This window comes from Colias philodice, chromosome 30, assembly GCF_061535455.1.
Source record: "Colias philodice isolate Cphi_HAF_F1 chromosome 30, ilColPhil1 Martin Lab GWU primary, whole genome shotgun sequence".
Classification (NCBI taxonomy): Eukaryota; Metazoa; Arthropoda; class Insecta; order Lepidoptera; family Pieridae; genus Colias; species Colias philodice.
Window position 1 is genome coordinate 1,176,870 of NC_143115.1, and position 18,882 is coordinate 1,195,751.

Here is an 18,882-nt window from a genome sequence, read left to right on the forward strand (position 1 = left end):
CGTTCCCGGGGGATTTCCGGGATAAAACCTATCCTATGTGTTAATCCAAGTTACCCTCTATATGTGTGCTAAATTTCATTGTAATCGGTTCAGTAGAATTTGCGTGAAAGAGTAACAAACACACACACACATCCTCACAAACTTTCGCATTTATAATATTAGTAGAATTAGGTATTCTAAGTTTTTACTTAGTAAGTAGGTAGGTATAAATATTTTTATGAATAACCGAATTACAATTTTTAACCGACTTCAAAAAAAGGAGGAGGTTATCAATTCGGCCGGTATGTTTTTTTTTTTTTTTTTTTTTTTATGTATGTACACCGATTACTCCGTGGTTTCTGAACCGATTTACGTGATTCTTTTTTTGTTCGATGCGGGATGGTGTCGAATTGGTCCCATAAAAATTTTATTCGGATAGGCCCAGTAGTTTTTATTTTATGAGCATTTTTGTCTGTATTTGTAAATGTTGCAAGTGCAAGTTTGAAGTCGGTTGTTTTTAACGCAGTTATTGACTTGTCGCTATACTGTAAGTATAATGTTCAAACAATAATTATTTAATTAACTAACAAAGAAAGTACAATTTTTAACAGGTCAAATAGCTAGAAACAATTATATTAATTAACCCTACAAATATGTCACTCTCAAGAATTTCCAACATTCCTTTATAACCTTAATGGTTTTAGAGAAATGCATATACACACAGACAAACAACAGTTATAAATAAAAGTATAATATAATCGTCTGAAGAGGCTTTTCATAGTTTACGTTGGGTTATCTGAAATAGGGCTGTCACAAATTGTCTTAAAATTACTCAGATGTTCATTTACAATATAAATATGACGTATTTAATAAAACACGGATAGTATACAAAACAAGGCTTATAAAATATTTAAATTAATGTGTGAATTTAATTATAAAATGCGCAAAAAATTTGAAGAATTTATGGCAACTTGTAAAAATTTAACGACGTTATTCATTTCACACCTGGAGTTCGATGTTTTTAATGCTATTAGTATAATTTTTAATACAAATTATAAATAAATTAACTTAAAACTAAATATTTGTGGAATAAACGAACCTTTCAATCAACAGTATCAAAATCCCAAAGTACGTTAAAAACACATGAGTTTTTCACAACACAAGAATACAAGTTCACTCAAAAAAACTGAAAAAACGATAATTCTTTGAAACGAACACAACTATTCCCGACCACGTCTCAAGACAGACTGGCGAACAAAAACATGCCTATTGCCTGATTGAATAAGAAGTGGGATGTCTCTTTCTATCGTTATCATTTACATACGCGAGAGGGAGATGGGTATAATGGCATGCATTATGGCGTTCTTTTTTCCAGTGATTTCTTTGAAAGATCGAGCGTTCGATGTGGCTATAGTATTTGGTGAGTTATGCTTCTATAGAATAGGGCCCATTGATAGGGTTACCCGATATTAAAATTATGAATCTATTATGAATTTAAACTAAATTGGGCATACAATATTGCACGCCTCATAAGCGAAGCGTTGAGGTGGGTACTACTGTCACTTCGCGCAAAACATCTGATTTTTCAAACTTAAAATGTCTTTATGTATCATACATTGCACTTGTAAGATAATACATACACACACATATTAAGAAAAAACACTATTTTTAACGTTCATGATATTTTTGATGTCATTTTTGTTATTTAAACTAGTTAAAAAACAGTTTAAAAAAGTTCTGTCTTGGACGTCCGTGTGTCTGTATGTGCGGATCCTTTTTCTTGTTAACACGATAGCGACCGAAATACTTTACTAATCGAGTCTTTTTTTTTCTCTTACGCTTGAGTATGCTCAGGAATAGAACCCTTTCATTTTTCAGGGTCTGATTCGATGTGGTTTAATTGTTATTAAATAAACAAAAATAATAATTAATAAATAATTATTAAAAAAAAATTATGAGGCGTGCACTTTTGGATTTTCCAAACTATTTATTATTTATGGTCGTTCGTATTTGTTTAAACCGTTTTGGCTGAGCAATATAGCTTTTTTATAGCTGTGTGTGTCTATGGTTTATAAAATGTCAAATGTATAAATAACGGTTTTTGCATATGGAATAAGTTTAAAAGATATATATTTTTATTGTCAAAACTGCAATGTAAATACGTTTTTTATGTTAATGTGTAAAGAATTTATGACAGCGTGTTAGGTAACTATATAAATTAAATATTAGCTGGTTTTATTTAATACTAGCTTTCCGCCCGCGGCTTCGCCCGCGTTTTCAAAGAAAAACCCGTTCCCGTAGGATTTCCGGGATAAAACCTATCCTATGTCCTTTCTCGGGTATCAAAATATCTCTATACCAAATTTCATGCAAATTGGTTCAGTAGTTAAGGCGTGATTGAGTAACAGACAGACAGACAGAGTTACTTTCGCATTTATAATATTAGTATGGATTTTGATACGAGACGCGATTTTTCCATGTGAGGAATAATCAATTTCTTTTATATCAAACGAGTTTTAAGTTATTTATTGAAGTATTATCTTTAATTTTTGTTATTTATCAAACTCAAACATTTATTTATTCAATTAGACTTCTTCTAGAAGCACTTTTGAAACGTCATTAGGTAGGTACATATTTTTCACCGATTCGGAAAGCATTATCTACGGAGAAGAATCGGCAAGAAACTCCTTGTCAGTTTTACAATTTAATTTTACAAATTATATATGTAAAATCATATATTATAGTAGTTAATATGCCAAAGAACTGTCCTGTGGTACGCGACAACCCTCCATGGGTTTTTATCGTCCATACTGTAATAGGATCTCTGAACTAGTACATTTTTTATATAAGTTTTAAATTTAGAACTACTAAACTCTTTAATATTATGAGGAATTCTGTTGTAACATGAACCTTGACCCATAAATGAATTTTTAACTTTAGCTGGCCGGAAAAATGGCATTTCAATTTTATTTCAGTTTCTTGTCAATTAAGTATTTTTATTATATTGGCATATTGGCCTTAAATACTTCACAGAAGTACTTATAAAGATTTAATTTTACGTTTTCTATACTTTTTAGAACGTAACGTGTGTCATGTTCAGTGGGTGTAACAAATATACAGTGCCACAAACTTATCTGACCCGGTGGCAAAAACTGGAACTACGTGCCGCCATTTTGAAATGTCACATTTTCACAGACTTTTCATACGGAATATTTTGTTTATATAAAAGAAAGCGACATCAGTGACACTGTCACCGGGTCAGATAAGTTTGTGGCACTATAACATGCGTATGTTTGTCAAAGCTCCTAAACGAATTAACCGTTTTCTTTTTTTTTTTTCTTTTCTAAGCTTATGTTTCAAATGGTTTGATTTCATGTTTGATGACTTTGTATCAACTGGGGACGTATTATGACCTCTTATTTCCAGACAGTTTACGCCTTGAATTGAACTGACTGGCAAATTAATATTATGAACGCAATCAGTGGTTATGGTATTACGCGGTTTCACCCCCGTGGCTCCACTCCTGTTGGTCGTAGCGTGATGATATATAACCTTCCGCGATAAATGGGCTATCTAGCACCGAAAGAATTTTTCAAATCAGACCAGTAGTTCCCGAGATTAGCGCGTTCAAACAAACAAACAAACTCTTCAGCTTTATAATATTAGTAAACTAATATTATAAATGCGAAAGTAACTGTCTGTCTGTCTGTTACTCAATCACGCCTAAACTACTGAACCAATTTGCATGAAATTTGGTATGGAGATATTTTGATACCCGAGAAAGGACATAGGCTACCTTTTATTGCGAAATATGTACCACGGGCGAAGCCGGGGCGGACCTCTAGTATTAGTATAGATATGAATTTGCGAGTCAGTTCATTTCACGGCGTAAACTGTCTGGAAATAAGAGGTCATAACTCATAATACGTCCCCTAATCTATTTAACAGTAGTTCAAATAACAAAAAATGTAGGTACCTTTTTTATCTCGGCTTCGAACCCGGGACCGTCGGGGTGTCGTTAATCACGGTACGTATGCGTCACACGATAAATAAATTGTTATTAAAGAATGCAGGAACATTTTGAGACGGTAATGCAATAAAACAATGTTATCTTTCTTAAAAGATTCTTTTACCGAAAAGATTGGTATCTTTTTGCAGGTAGGAGTCTTTTCTACATATTTGTGATGTTTTTGAGATAGTTGTTTAAGTAAATATGTGGATTATTTTGTGTAAGCTTAATTAAGGAGGAACAGAATTTGATTAATTATATAGAAACTAGCGGTCCGCCCCGGCTTCGTCCGTGGTTCATATTAACGTTTTCTCTACATAAGAACCATCCTCGTACTTCAAGGAATATAATAAAAAAAGAATTATCGAAATCGGTTCAGCCGTTCTCGAGTTATGCGCTTACCAACACATTTTGCGATTCATTTTTATATATAAGAAGACTAGCGGTCCGCCCCGGCTTCGTCCGTGGTACATATTTACGTTTTCTTTACATAAAAACAATCCTCGTACTTCAAGGAATACAATAAAAAAAGAATTATCGAAATCGGTTCAGCCGTTCACACGTGATGCCGTGACAACGCCAAACGGGTTTCATTTTTATATATAGAAGATATAATAGATATAGATATAGATAAAATAAATGTTAAAATGGATTGGTTCATCAATTGTATAAAAAAAAATACATTTTGGGAATAGAAAGTGACTAATCATGATGCTTATAGGGAAAATTAATCAATGAAATATGAACAAGATCGCAAATGTGAAGCCTGAAAAATTAATATTAAAATTGACATGAAAATAGCAACTACTGAGTTACTTGTCGGCTCTGTAGAAACTGCTTTCCTATCCGACTGTAAATATTATGTACTATAGCTTACCGCCCGCGGCTTCGCCCGCTTTGTCTAAAACCTAATCCATACTATAATATATAATCACAGATATAATATTATAAATGCGAAAGTAACTCTGTCTGTCTGTCTGTTACTCAATCACGCCTAAACTACTGAACCAATTTTCATGAAATTTGGTATGGAGATATTTTGATACCCGAGAAAGGACATAGGCTAATTTTTATCCCGGTAAAATGATGTTATCCCGGAAATCCCACGGGAACGGGAACTATGCGGGTCTTTCTTTGACTGCGCGGGCGAAGCCGCAGGCGGAAACCTAGTAAATTATAAACTTAAACCTCCCTATTGAATCACTCTATCTATTAAAAAACCGCATCAAAATCCGTAGCGTAGTTTTGAAGATTTAAGCATACAAAGGGACATAGGGAGTAGGGACAGAGAAAGCGACTTTGTTTTATACTATGTAGTGATCATCAATATGTATTCCTTGTACCTATTATAAACTGAAACGCTACAAAAAGGTAACTAATCTAGTTAAATAAATAAATGTTTGAGTTTGAGTTTGATATAAAAATTATTTCGATCCCGCGTCAATTATTGGAAAGTTGTTATTTTGGAGCAAATCAAATTTTTCTGTGAATGTTTGTTTGCGACGTCGTCGCTGTAGACTCAAGTGTTATTTAATCAACGGACAGACGGGTGGAGAAGTGGTTTTTATATATTTATTTAATTTTTATTTCTATGATGGCTATAGCGTTGAAGATTATCTAGAAAAGATAGACATTACAGAAAAAAAAACTGATCTAATACGAATGAATTTGTTTACAGCATAATTTGGACTAGCTGTGCCCCGTGGTTTTACCACAGAATATATAATGGTTTTACGCTCCTGTTGGTCTTAGCGTGAATATATATATAGCCTTCCTCGATAAATGGGCTGTCTAACACCAAATGAATTTTTCAAATCGGACTTGTATTAGCGCGTTAGTAGTGTAGATAAGAACATGTGCAACTGTTAACCAGTTAGATATCCCTATATCCCTTTTAACATTATAGAAATGTTTTTATTTGTTTATCTCTCTTTTACTACTGTAAAAGAGAGATATTATTAACGGAGCGATTTTGGCATACGATTTATAGGTTACTAAAAATCGCATAGACTTTTTCCCTTTTTACTGTCCAGTCGTTTCGGAAGAGCATGGTAACATTCTAACACGATAATCTTATATATAAAAATGAATCGCAAAATGTGTTGGTAAGCGCATAACTCGAGAACGGCTGAACCGATTTCGATAATTCTTTTTTTATTATATTCCTTGAAGTACGAAGATGGTTCTTATGTAGAGAAAACGTAAATATTATGTACCACGGGCGAAGCAGGGGCGGACAGCTAGTCTTATATATAAAAATGAATCGCAAAATGTGTTGGTAAGCGCATAACTCGAGAACGGCTGAACCGATTTCGATAATTCTTTTTTTATTATATTTCTGGAAGTACGAGGATGGTTCTTATGTAGAGACAACGTAAACATGTACCACGGGCGAAGCCGGGGTGGACCGCTAGTTGTATATATATTCAGAAGATATAGGTACCACATCACATCAATAAGCGTAAGGTTATTACCAATATGATCAAACGTGAGGGTGATCGACCGCGAGTCTACGGCCCTTTTTGGCCTTTTTCCACAAAACTTGCAATCACTTGAATGACGTGGTACCAAATTAACGTGGCCCGCATGATGGATTTTACACCTGGGTATTGTTAGGCTGCGTCCATAAGATACGAAGTTTCTTAATGATCAAAAAAAAATACGTGAGGCACTCGGGGACTGCCGCGGTAAAGCTATTGCATGCTATGCCTTCAAGCCACACCTCCGAGCCCGTCGGACTGGGGAGCGTGAGGTTTTTTCGTTACGGAATTTCTAGATAAGGTCCCCGCGCTCAAGGCCCGCGATAGAAGCTATGCAATAGCTTAAAATCAGTCAATAGGAAATTAAAGATTTTAAACGCGAACATACCTACACTTTGCAGCGAGCGTGTCGAATCTTTAATTTCTAATCATACTTATAATACCTCTCCTCAAATAAAAAACAAGAAAACACTATCAGTAAATAAGGTCATTTCGCTATTTTTATAAGATTCAAAAGCTTTATCAGTATAAATTTTTACAGAATAGAAATTTGAGCACGAGGCGGGATTGGAACCCGCTTCTTCTTCCTTAAGACACAAAACCTAAAGAAAGTCGATTGCTCTGGCAGGATCACTGGCCGAGTGGTCAGGCGTCTCTCCGGTACGGCAGAAAACATGGGTTAAATAAATCCAAAAAAATGCGGAGTGAAAAAAAAATTGTTTCAAAAGAGTAGAAGTAAGAGAAATGTCATAATATCTTTTGTCAAATTCTGATAAATACTTTCGATGTAATGCACAAATGAACATACACACAAAAACTTCCTTCCAATCCCTATAGAGAACAATAGAATAGAATTAGAATTAATTATTCGTAGTAAAAATCAAATAAATAAAAAAATGTGTGCATGTACACACGTAAGAAGTGAAACTTCTTTATGACCTTATTAAAAAAAAATAGTTTACTATATTATGCAACTTAACAGAAATACGTCAATCACGTGTGGTAGGGATAAAAACAAGATGGCGCGTAACGGAAAAATGTCACGCGTAACGAAAAAAATGTTACACTTATTTTTTTCCAACCCCGATAAAGAAGTTACACTTCAAAACATACACAAAAAAATAAGAGTTTACTATGAAAAGGCTATGGACTCAGCATATGGTGGAAATAATGTATATACGTGTATAATATATCAAACCCAATCATTAATTACACATTCATTTTACACCTACATTCTCATAAAAATCCGATACATTATGGACACAGGCTTACACATCAATCACTATTGCGGATTCCCGAATCAATGCTTGCATAATTAGATTTTGAAAATAAATAAAAAACACCGTCGTATTGTAGGCTATTGGATTTTGGCAATATTAATGCATTTTTAAGGGGAATTTTAATGAAATTCTTGATATGCGTCACTCTGATTGCAATATCGAGTAATGAGAGTGAATTATTGATGTTTTAATACGATTTTAATTATAATACAGTAGTTATAACGTTCAATCAAAAGGGGGAATCGAAAGGCGAACAACATACGGTTGGCTTGGTTGGTAGTGGCCCTGCCTTCCAAGCCAGAGGTCGTGGGTTCGATTCCCACCCGGGGCAAATATTTGTGTGATGAACATAGATGTTTGCTCGGTGTCTGGGTGTAAATTATCTATATAAATATTTATTTAAAAATGATATATGTATGTTTATCAGCCATCTGGTTTCCATAACACAAGCGAAAGCTTAGTATGGGATCAGATTGTACCGTGTGTGAAAATTGTCCTGAAATATTTATATTTATTTATTTATATTCTTATTTTGGATTTATTTTAAAACTGGCAATGCAATTGAAGCGGCCTTACTTCTGGAAATACTTATTGGTTATGCCACCATACCAGACAATCCAATAGTTCATTTATTTGCTTTAAAAATTACACAAACTTAAACTGTTACGTTCTATGCTATGAAAAGGTTGAGCGACTATAACAATCTCGTTTATAAGCTTTGTTTCAAGTCCACATCACCCCTACTCCAATCGGTGAAGGAAAACATCGCCATCATCGCCATCTGCCCACACTTGGCCAGCGCGCAGCGTGGTGGATTGTGGCTAACCCTCATAGGAGTGGAGTAAGTGGGAATTAATATAGGATGCTGATATATAGCTATAATCCAAGATATAACAAGTAAAACGCGTCACACACGGTGAAGATACTATAATATTTTATGTTAAGATTCTCTAATATAAAATATTACAGTATCTTAAGGTATCCGGTATCAGCGTTCTGACCATCATTTTTCTTTTTGTCATTGCGTACTAAGACCCCTGTAGAACCGCCATCCTGTTACAAATGACCCGAAACACTGACACAAAATTTCGGGTCATTTGTAACAGGACCGCTGACTATCATTTTTCTTTTTGTCATTGCGTCTACCTTAGTGTAGTCGTACGATAGTTGAATCCTGCCATCTTACTTCGACGTCTGAAAAATTCTTTCGGTGTTAGGATAGCTCATTTATCGAGGAAGGCTATAGGCTATATATCATCTCGCTAAGACCAACAGGAGCTGAGCACTGCGTGTAAAACCGCGGAGCACAGCTAGTACCGGATATAAGAGTGACATGGGATCTTGTTAAAACCTGTTTTGCGAAGCCCCACAGTAGAAAGGGGTGAATTTGCTATTATGGTGAAAATAGACTTTTCTTATGTTACAATTTTTTTATCCTGCACTAGGTAAACTTCTGAGCCAATTGTACGTTTTAGGGCCGATTTTTCAATGCTTGGATAAAACTTATTCGTCGAATAATGTATAAAACTACCATTTTAAAAACGTATTATAATTGCCCGTATTTAACAGTTTACGTGACATTTTAATATTATCGTGTAATACTTTACTGGACGGATAAGTTTTATCCAAGCATTGAAAAATCGGCCCTTATTTTGCTTTATGAATTTTTAATCAATTTAAATCAGGTGGAGGTTCTCAAATTGACTGTATTTTTTTGGATTTGTTACCACTTTCGTCTTGGTGAACGGATTTTGAAAATTCTTTTTACTTATTATTATTTATATTTTGACTTGTATTTGAGGTTTTGTTAGTGTTGTTTGTAAAAATGTGTTTTACTTGTTTATTTAAATAATAAAATTACTTCTGTACACAACTGTACAAATCTCAAGTATTATTTTTAATATGGCAGTGAACTCATGAGATTACTTCAGTGTGCGACTGTATTTATTATTATTATTGAAAAAATATACTTGTTTGCTACTAAATCTTTGATCTAGTGGGTTTGAATAAATAAATATTATTAGACGTTTCTCACAGCGCCATCTAGTTTCAAATTAATCAAATCTTGTCAAATCAAATTAGTCAAGAAACTAGACATTTGATAAACAGCAATACATAATATTATATTATTATCGATTAGTATGTTTCTTCAGTGTATATTATGAATGTGGATACTATGTCATAGATGATTTTCATTAGTATATAAAAAGAGCGTCTGTGCCGAGTACACGTGTCAGAAGTGAAACTTCTTTGGCAACATTCAAAGATACCAAAATGTGACGGTATTGCCATGACGCGACCTTGAAATTTTACTCTCAACGCGAATAAAGAAGTTTCACGTCAAAAAATTGCATTTGCAAGTCTGTCTGTCAGCTATCTGTTTCTGACAGCTAATTTGTGTTAAGGGTGCACTCACACACATCAGTCACCGTCAAGTCACCGATGACTGATCGGTGACGGTTTGTGTACGTATCCACAAACACCAGTCACCGTCATGTTGTCCGTCAGTCACGTCGCCGGTTTGACTGAATCATTGAACACATACATCAGGTTAGTGAGTGATTAGACGTGTGTCACGCTAGAGAACATGTAGCAATTGACGGTAGCACGACGCTGACTGAACTGAGACGTGACGGCACCGGGTGAGTGGGGATAAAAGTATGATACGTGTATGGAAAGATTATTTGACGTGCCTGACCGGGGACGTCACTGATAGATTTCGTGCCGGCGACTGTCGTGTGGGAACAGAGTCATACTAGAACTATTGATACATATTTTTTTTTAATCCTGTCCGGTGACGTGCCGTGACGGTGACTGATGTGTGTGAGTGCACCCTAAAACTTCACTAATTTGTTGCTTAGTAATTTATGACTTACTAGTGGTCCGCCCCGGCTTCGCCCGTGGTACATATTTCGCAATAAAAGGTCGCCTATGTCCTTTCTCGGGTATCAAAATATCTCCATACCAAATTTCATGCAAATTGGTTCAGTAGTTTAGGCGTGATTGAGTAACAGACAGACAGACAGAGTTACTTTCGCATTTATAATATTAGTATGGATTACGTTCAGAAAACGATCCATACTGCCCTTATACTGCCTATGAAATTCCTTTAAAACCTTACCTCTCATAACATGAATCTCCCATTTTACTTCCCACGTCTATGAAATTCCCTTAAAACTCAAAACTCAACCTCCACAAGCGCCTACGAAATTCCCTCTCAACATGACGCTAGTTATAAATGTTTGAACATACGGATCGGTTACTTTCCGAAGTGCGTCACACATTCCGTTGGGAATGTCTTAACATAGATAGTTAAGGGGAGGCTGTTTCAACCGACTGCGTAAAAGGGTGTTATGTTTTTTATAAATAAATAAAATATTCAATAAATAGATGTTCATTTCTGAGACATTATACATATTTCTAAATAACATGATTATGTAAAATTAATACGTAGCTCGTTATTATTCGATTTACAATGAAACGATCTTCTGAAGGGAAATTATTTAACAAGTGCGGCAATTGCCCTGTAGTCTTAACGAGTATGTTATATGTATGTTTCTTTGGCACGCACTCGTATTGCGAAATCGTTAGTATTTCAAAATAATGCAATAAATGTGCAATAATAGAAAAAATCAACAGTAAAAGAAAATCATTAAATCCGTTCAATTGCAAGAGCTTGTAATTAACTTGACTATCTTTTAGTTAAATCTTATATATAAGATTCTCGTGTCACAATGTTAGTCTGCATACTCCACCGAAACGGGTGGACCGATTCTCATGAAATTTTCTGGGCATATCGGGTAAGTCTGAGAATCGGCCAACATCTATTTTTCATATGTACCACGGGCGAAGCCGGGGCGGGCCGCTAGTGTAAGTATATTATTCATACTTATTAGTTATTAATATTATGTTGCTTAATATGTAAGTATGTGTGTATGTGTGTGTGTTGTAGAAATAAACATGTTATATCCTTCTAAACATATGCTTATTTTAATTGGCAATTTGTTTCTATCAATGACTACATAATCTTTTGTCGATCTTTAATAAAAAAGAAAACCTTGGCCTTAAGGGCGCATCCACACGCAGGCTTCATTCGGTGGATCTTTGAGTCGCTATCGCTCTGATTTATTGTGTATACGTCCTTATGTTGTGGTGTTTGTGATGAGAAAAGCGATTTCTAGTATAAATTCAAACTCAAACATTTATTTATTCAATTAGCTTTCTGGAAGCACTTTTAAATCGTCAGAACAGTTTTAACATTTACAACCGATTCGGAAAGCAGTGTCTATGGAGTAGAACCGGCAAGAAACTCCATAGATGCTTTTTTTGAACTAATTAATGTGACGTTATCTGTTCTTAAAAACGAATAAACATTTTCATTGATGCTTCTATTGTTAAAAGCGTGATGTTAAATATATAAGCTAGCAACACAAAAAAGAGCGTGTGTGCCGAGCACACGTGTCAGAAGTGAAACTTCAAAAATACCAAAATCGTCACGTCTCCATGACGTGACTATATTGCCATGACGCGATCTTGAAATTTTACTCTCAACGCGTCAAGAAGTTTCACTTCAAGAAAATAAAAAACAATCGCTTCTCGCTCCGCTTATGAATATAAACACGTACTATGACCACTCTTGTTTTTTTGTTTGTCCGTTTGTCATAATAGGTGGTTATCTATTTAGTGTCTCTTTTCGGGTGTTCAACTTTTATATATTTATTTAACCATCTTTACAATATGTTATTAATGATTTATTATTAGAATTTCGAGTTTTGTTGTTCGTTCAGGAATCCGATATCTTGTATTGACTGGGTACTGTTGTAAGCATTTTTGAGTACGAACTCAAACTCAGGTGCATACTCAAACTAAAATATAGTATGTTACTCTGTGTGTATCGGAAAATGAAACAGGGGCCGTATTATAACCTCTTTTTCCAGACAGATTACGCCGTGAATTGAACTGACTGGCAAATTCATATTATGATTTCAATTAGCAATATCCAGCCTTGGTTAGTTATGTTAAATTGAATCGCAAACTCAAACTTTAACTCATAATATATTGTTTCATTCAATTAGTTTCGTAAGACGTAGTGTATATCTTTTAGAAAGAGTAGTTTTCGGGCTAAATCGTAACAGACAAATAAAAATAAATATTTCGATATCCTCTTCATAATTTAATTAATAGAAAAATTATTAAACTTGTGTTATAACGGACCGCCTCCTTGGTACAGTGGTTGACGTGTGAGCGTAGCACGGAAGGGTGCGATTCGATTCCCGGTGGAGACGAAGAAAAAAAATGTCTCGGTCTGGCAGGACACAGAAGGCTGATCACCTACTTGTCCCTAAAGAAAATCGATCAGTGAAACAGATGTATAATGCATCTGCCCCTTACCCCACTAGGGGACATGGGACTTCACCTTATAACGGATACTTTGAATATTCAACAAACTATAACTAGTTACATGAGGCATTGAAAAAATATACAATTACTTTAGAAAGTGCAATAAAAGTTCTATAGAAAGATGTAGTAAATCTTTATTTCTAAACAATACATAGGTACCTACTTATGTTATTTACTTGTTAAATTGTTTTATGGTTAAAGTTAATCCTACAGTTAGTCCTAACGGTTAGTCATTTTGTAGAAACTTATCAACATTTTTATTGTTTCGTTTTTTCTTTTGTTAACTTTTTCACAAGTGAGCTATCAATGACTAATAGTTTAACAATGTTGGAACAGTAATTTAGGATAAAGGACGGAGATACATAAAAACAAGGTGTTTGGAACCGGCCTTTCTACTAAGTATTTGTTTGTTTGTGTCAATTATGGAAATGCTAAACGGATTTTGATGAAATTTGTTTCCTTGTTTTCGATTGCCAACAGTTATAAATTATGATTTTAAAACGGCATTTTTGTTTTAAAATTTTATGATGTAGGAATTTTATTATTTTGTTGTTTTACAATGAACAGACTTCAAAATAGTAGTTTACACGTTATACGTTTTTTTGTATTATACAATATTATTAAAACTGTTATATTCACCTCTGAGATTTCCGAACGAAATATGTACGATTTTTTAGGCCTTGTCTATTTTTCCAAGACATCGTTTGACTATCAAATTTTCATCTATAGGTATCTGTTATTTTATTTTTAGTCTGTTATTTTATAGATAAGTATCTACAGATAAAAAAATACCACAAAATGTTTAAATACAATTCAACATTATAATTATTTATATCGACTTCCTTCTATAATACTCACCACTCGGTCATTGTTTTCTATTTATTACAATTCGATGAAAATGTAAATAAATACACATATAAATATATTATGCGGGACCCATATGTCAAAAACCACAATATGACTGTGGTCACTAGAATAACCGACTTGGGCAAAATGTTAGTAATGATTCTCATACTTTTATAATATTACGATATACATCCTATCCTACTAAACTAATAATCCTACTAATATAATAAATGCGAAAGTTTGTGAGGATGTTTGTGTGTGTGTGTTTGTTACTCTTTCACGCAAATTCTACTGAACCGATTACAATGAAATTTAGCACACTTAAAGAGGATATCTTGGATTTACACATAGGATAGGTTTTATCCCTGAAATCCCACGGGAATGGGCACTATGCGAGTTTTTCATTGGAAACGCGGGCGAAGCCATGAGCGGAAATCTAAATTTAAAGTTAGCTATTATGATTTTAAATGAGCAAAACAAATGCTGTAAATTTAATATAATTTTAAACATTAAATTCCGAATAAAAGTCAGTCATTATCTTCACCTTAAATAACCGTCCTTAAAAACTTATTAAGACTCATAAAATATTTCATAAATAAGTAATACAAATAAAATTAAATTTAATACACCATAAAATTATCTGAACCTCGACACAAACGGCTAATAAAACCAAAAATTCGCATTATAATTAATTATTGCACATAAACATGTTAAAAACATTGCCATTAAAATAAATTATTTTTTTAAATGTTGCCGGTTGGAAATATGGTTTATTTTATCTGTATTTTGTAATGTCGTTCAGTAATAAGCAATATTTATGCAATATTTATGCTCATAATAAAGAAAAATGTTTGAAGGTTGCCTGTCTGTTTATTAGATACGATTTATATCATAAACTAAGTATTCCATATTAATTATATTCGACTAATAATATAATAGATGTCGCGGGTTAAGCTAGTCTTACAAAAAACAAAAAATGTGTGCGTGTAGGTACTAGTCTTGTACTAGTGTACACACGTAAGAAGTGAAACTTCTTTATGACCTTATTTTTCAAAAAATAATTTACTATATGCAATTTTACAGAAATACGTCGAATCACGCGTGGTAGGGATAAGAAAAAGATGGCGCGAAACGGAAAAATGTCACGCGTAACGAAAAAATGTTACACTTAATTTTTTTCCAACCCCGATAAAGAAGTTTCACTTAAAAAATTTAAACAAACTTCGTTCGTTCGTCGTAACTTCAAAATTAAACTAATAGAATTACCCAAACTTTAACATAAATAAAGCCAAGTCAAATCATTCATTTTATACGAGATTAAGATACGATCTTTCCCTGTTTTTTATTCAATAAAACTAGATTTTTATCAAAGGGACACCCAGACGTCATATACTTACAACTATAAAAAAAATAAAACGACGTATAATATCGCTTTTAAATTCTTTATGACCGGACTGGAAGCAAATATATCCGTCCCTTTCTTTTCCGTATTGTGAGAGAGAGACACACGGCGAAAGGAAACAAAACATTCTAATTTTTTATTCTTTTTTCAAAATGTTTTTTATTCGAAACGCGTCACACGCAGGGAGACAAATGCGAACCATTTTGTTCATGTATTTAGATGTTCGAATCCTTTGATGTTTTTGAACGTTTGACAACGACATTGATTATCTGTGCGCTCGGAGTTGACATGTTATTGTTTTTTGTTCGAGTTTGACATTCCTCGGTTATGTTATGTACTGACGCTTGTTTCGTTTACTTTTTTACGGTAATTTGAAAAAAAAACTTCTAGTGCGTAATAATGTTTGTGTTTTTAATTTTACAATGGAACTAAACTAATACGAAAACAGCAAAATAATGTAAGTTCAAATGTAACCTAAGTAATTATTAATATGTAATACCTTCGTTTAGTTTTTTGAAGATGGGCGGGAAGACCAGGGGCGTAGCTACCGCCGTATCTGCCGTATCAATTATACGGGGCCCCCGCGCCAAGGGGGCCCCCAACGTGCGCTTTTGCGAGAAATCTTTACCCTTCCTAAGGGCCCCCAAACAAATTTTTATACGGGGCCCCGCAAAGGCACGCTATGATTCTGGGGAAGACGTATATTTGATATGCAAAAACAGCTGATCGGATCCAGAAATTTAGTACAGAGATAGATTATATATTAATACAGTTGAACCTCGATAACTTAAACCTCGGTAACATAAAAACCTCTGTAACTTCAAAAAATAATATGTTCCCTTCCCATCAGAGCCCAAAACCTCTATAACTTAAAATACGCAACCTCTATAACTTAAACAAATAATCTCTGTATTGGCCCTCAGTAACTTCAAGAAATGTTTCCACAACCTCTATAATATAAAATTGTTTGTGAATGAGTCATTTTGAAAGATTGTCAAAACAAAAGGTTTCGGTATTTATTGCTTGCACGTGTTTACTATGTAATTGTTAACGTAAACAATACATTACCTATTGTTTGCTTTATCGAAATTCTTCAAAGCTTTGCGGCGGTTAGCTTTATGACAACAACTTACTTGCATCATAAGTTTTTGATTGTTGTCCTGGAAACATCACTTTACTTACTGTGTGATAAAACTGGCTTAAAATGAGTCCAAAAAGAAAACTAACAACCCTCACCTACGCTGATAAATTAAAAGCTATAGAAGCAGTGAAAAATGGATAGACCCTTGATAACTTAAAACCTCTATAACTTAAAATATTTTGTGTTTCCCTTGGACTTTAACTTATCGAGGTTCTACTGTAGTTGATTTAATTTCGAGTATTTATAACCCGAGTGAAGCCGCGGTATCATAATAAGTAAGTAATAATTATAACAATTTTAAATGGGTAAATATTTTGTTTTATTGTATTGTCATGTTTTAATTGATTTTTTTTGTTTATTTTGCCTAGTCGAGTCAAATAAAATTTTCTTTCTTTTTTTCTATCCGAATCCTCTTAGTTGTAGGTACTTATGATTAAAATTTTGGCGTTTCCACATACTGAACTTACTAGTCTACGTAATTTAGGTACTAATGCAAACGATAACTACAAATTACAATCTCCATAGCTAGGTATATGCAAATCGTATTTGCATCCGAATCAGTTCAACAATTTTATGTGTAGTAATTTTACGTGTGTATTCAACATACCTACATACGGATGTTAAATATCAGTAGAATATTGCAAATCATGTTTGAAAGATTCAACTTTTTGATTTCTTGGTATCGAATGACCGGTCTTGAATGTATAGCGGATAAACTTGCACGTAGCAGTACAGTGGTTAACTTTTAAAAGTCGGGGGTTCGAGTTCGAGCTTGTCATAATAAATTGCATGATTGGTGTATCTAATTTAAAAAAAAATTACGAAAATAAAATGGTTCCGACTAAGTAAACGCCGCAAAAAAATAGGTAAAATTATTTAAAATTTTACTAAGATTTGATTACGATTGTAGAGGTATAAAATAGTAGCTACGCTTCGCGGTTTCACTCGCATGGCTCCGCTTATGTTGGTCGTAGCGTGATGATAATATATTATAGCCTATAGCCTTCCGCGATAAATCAGATATCTAACACCAAAATAATTTTTCAAATCGGACCAGTAGTTCCCGAGATTAGCGCGTTCAAACAAGTAAAACAAACTCTTCAGCTTTATAATATTGGTATAGATTAACCATGGCTGGTTATTGCGAGCACAATATGAATTTGCCAGTCAGTTCATTTCACGGCGTAAACTGTCTGGAAATAAGAATAAGACCACAGAACCATATCTCGATATAGTTCTGTGAATAAGACGTCAAACTCAAACTCAAACATTTATTTATTCAAAACTTCTTCTAGAAGCACTTTTGAATCGTCATTACATATTTTTAACATTTACCACCGATTCGGAAAGCAGTATCTATGGCGAAGAAACGGAAACTCCATAGTTGCTCTTTTAAAATCATGTCATAATACGGCCCTTGGTTAGCCCGGATCCACGACGACTAGCTCGTCAAAATGTTTGTGTCTACCAAACCGCTTTAGAGCTAGGCGCTAGCGCGCCAGAGCAACTTTAGTCTCCAAAACTATTTTGTCTCTCCCATCAACTCTATAGGAAGTTGCGTCGCTACGTGCGCGTCCGTCCGATTAGGGCCCTTCTGGCCTCCTAGTTCCTACACTCAAGCGACAGCCCAAGCCGAGGTTCGAGATCCCCGTCAAGGTGGGACGCCCTTGTGCATGTCGCTACCAGGGTGAACCTTCAGTTCACCCCCGCGTCCGCGTTAAAATGTAGAAGCCCTTCTGGCTAACATTGAGACTTGAGAGACACCACAAAAAAAATAAAAAAAACGTGCGCGCACTTTCTTACTAGTCCATAGAGTTGATGGGAGAGACAAAATAGTTACGGAGACAAAAGTTGCTCTTGCGCGCTAGCCCTTACAGGCATTACAAAATACACAGTAGAAATTAATTGATACGGAATAAAAATAACACAATAACTTCGTAAGTATATCCATAACTCAGATGAGGCATTTATTTTGACAGCTCGTATGATAATATTAAAAAATAAAACGACTGCAAGGTCTGCCTTTTTGCATTCTTGACGCGGTTAAGGTAAGTTCATCGTGGATTTAAAAAATAATTTAGGATGGGAAAATATTTTTAATAGAATTATTTTTAACCGTATTGAGATATTTTTGAATTCTATGCGAAAATACCTGAATTTTTCCTATTTTGTATTCCTTATTTTTATACCGTTTGATATATGTGAGAAAGAAAGGAAGAAAAAATCTTTACTAATTATTTTAAGTAGCTGTATGTGGCTTCAATCCCTTGAACAATGTTTTATTAAAATTATTAAAGTAAGTAATAGAATACTTAAATAACTGCGTTAAAAACAACCGACTTCAA

At 34.2% G+C, this 18,882-nt stretch overlaps 1 protein-coding gene across 1 annotated transcript in view; it reads right to left on the bottom strand.

The window, feature by feature from the left end:
• fj (four-jointed box kinase) overlaps positions 1-1,221 on the bottom strand; it is a 37,486-nt gene extending 36,265 nt beyond the window's left edge. Inside the window, exon 1 of the mRNA XM_089713400.1 lies at positions 1,079-1,221. The gene's annotated coding sequence lies outside the window, so the exon portion shown is untranslated. The remainder of the gene's footprint in view (positions 1-1,078) is intronic.
• Positions 1,222-18,882: the final 17,661 nt, after the last annotated feature.